Raw genomic sequence first — 2,296 nt, 5'->3', positions numbered from 1 at the left:
AACCAACACTTACACACCCTAAAGAGCTCAAAGTAGTCTCAAATGCACCTCAGCACAAAGACCACAATGTTTGGTTTAGAGTGTATAGGTAAAAGCTCAAGAAATTTGCAAGAGAGAGCGAGAGAATTATAGAGAGAGAGAGAAAATATTTTGCTTCAAAATTTTCCAACCTTAAAGATGGAAGGGGAGGTCTCCTACATATAGACAAACATCAAACTCCCTCAGAAATATCAACACATACACGTGTAAACAAGTGCATACATCTGTGGCACAGCTGGCAAAGCTGGCAAAAATATCTGCCAAAACACACTAATTCTGGCCGGCAGCCAAGATCAGTGGCCGGCAGCCAACAGTGGTGGCCGGCAGGTCCCAAGGTTTTTCAGGCTTGAAAAACTATGGTTGTGGTCCGAAACAAGGGAAAAGGTGTATAGGGTTTGAATATTCAAAATGTGGCATTCTGTTGAGGACTTCGAGCACTTGACAAGCATATACACATTCATCATTGGGTGTGCAAGTGGTGGTATCCAAATCGTAAGGGTAGTCAAAAATGAGGTGTTTACAATATAGTTAACTTTCTAAATAAGAACTATCACCTACCAACCACAATATTTGTTATAGTATTTATAAAAAAATTACTTGTTTCTTTATCAGTACAACAATTGTTCTTTCATAGTCCATGACTGGTGGCCATTCTTGGATTCAAAGAGGTCAAGTTAAAAAGGTTTTGTGGAATGGAATTATTGTTTCTGTAACTATGGCACTGCTGAAATTATGGATCACAAACAGGGTCTACAAGGGTACAAAAAGGATTTGATAGCCGATCACATTGTCTTTCTTTGCAGGGTATATATGACGTTCTGTTTTGTAAACTTTGTGGGATTGTTTGGGTGATGGAATATGATGCAACCTGATTATGAAACTATCCATAGAGGCTGTAATATATCCATGTTGAATTGGATTTAAGTATGAAATAAAGCTTGATGATTGTCTAATATTTTTCATTCTGTAGGAAGAGGAGTTGTATGAAATTGATGTTCCATTGGAATTCGAAGCCCCTGTGGGTACTAGAATTCATGGGTTGGCGTGTTGGTTTGATGCATTGTTCGATAGGAGGTAATCATTTGATGTTTGATTAATAATGTTCTCTCTCTCTCTCTCTCTCTCTCTCTTTCTCTCTCACAACCATTGTTAATTCCTTGTTCTACAGTACTGTACAAAGGTGGCTGAGCACAGCTCCGGGTGCGCCTACAACCCACTAGTATCAGCTGCGTTGCGTCCTCTCTCAGCCACTTTATGTCATGCCAGGACAAGAAATTACAAGCCGACTCCACATGATTGCACACAATGCTCACAGTTATTCTATTAACTTAACGATGACAAGTTAGTGTTCATGATATAACTAGTTCAGTTGTATTTGTTTGTTAATAGGATTCTTTAAATGATCTAATTAGTGGTAAATGAACTTAAATAGCTAAAAGTTGGGGCGCTGGTGCCGGACAATGAGGAATAGTCCAGACATCGTCCAGCAAATTTGATCTCAAAGAGCCTTATTATCGAATGTCTCAACCCCAAGCCTACTCAATCGCCCAAGATCAGCCAACACATCATCTAACAAATACACAGGTATTTGTTATAATGTTGTGATCCTTATGATTTGGTTTTGAAACAAAGGGATAATGGCACACCATGCCTTATCACTGTTTCACTTTTCCTATGAATTTGATCGTTTTTCCTAGTGTCGGTGACTTGGTTCACTGCTTGACAGGATATACAAATACAATCACATGATGAAGAAGGATTTGAGTTGATGCATCAACCATATCAAAATGTGGATATTGAGTACATTGAGTGAGTCATTAAAAAAATAAATAAAAAGAAAAAGAAATATCAATTCATTAGCGGTTAGCATACGATACTGTGCAATTAAAATAAAATTGTGTATGGTATATTGTGTAAGTAATAAGAGTCTTATTTATTAAATTTAAGATTCAAGATTCGAGTCTTTGTCTTGTCAATTATCTAATTTTTATTTTTATTTTTATTTTTATTTTTATATTTATATTTTAAATAGAAAAATGAGTACATGTGATGTAAGGAGAAGTCACTAAGAGTTTAAACACCAATTGAGTTGTTCATTTTTAATAATAGTATAGATAGATAACACGTGTCAGATATAGATACACAATTGACACACATATGACATGTCTACTTGTCGAACATTTCGTATGATGTGTTTATTTTTTTAATTTTTTACACGAACATAATAGTCATTTTAAATTTTTGCTTCGAATTCCAA

General features: G+C 35.8%; 1 long non-coding RNA gene across 1 annotated transcript; it reads left to right on the top strand.

Moving 5' to 3' along the window:
- Positions 1 to 981: 981 nt before the first annotated feature.
- LOC114295728 (uncharacterized) lies at positions 982 to 2,004 on the top strand. The gene is made up of 4 exons (XR_003640989.2): positions 982 to 1,113; positions 1,208 to 1,380; positions 1,472 to 1,623; positions 1,766 to 2,004. It is a non-coding gene; the product is annotated as an uncharacterized LOC114295728 (long non-coding RNA).
- The last annotated feature ends 292 nt before the right edge of the window (positions 2,005 to 2,296 follow it).

Source organism: Camellia sinensis, chromosome 6, assembly GCF_055761805.1.
Source record: "Camellia sinensis isolate YWXY chromosome 6, ASM5576180v1, whole genome shotgun sequence".
In the NCBI taxonomy this organism is placed as follows: domain Eukaryota; kingdom Viridiplantae; phylum Streptophyta; class Magnoliopsida; order Ericales; family Theaceae; genus Camellia; species Camellia sinensis.
This window is presented reverse-complemented; position numbering and strand designations above follow the sequence as displayed.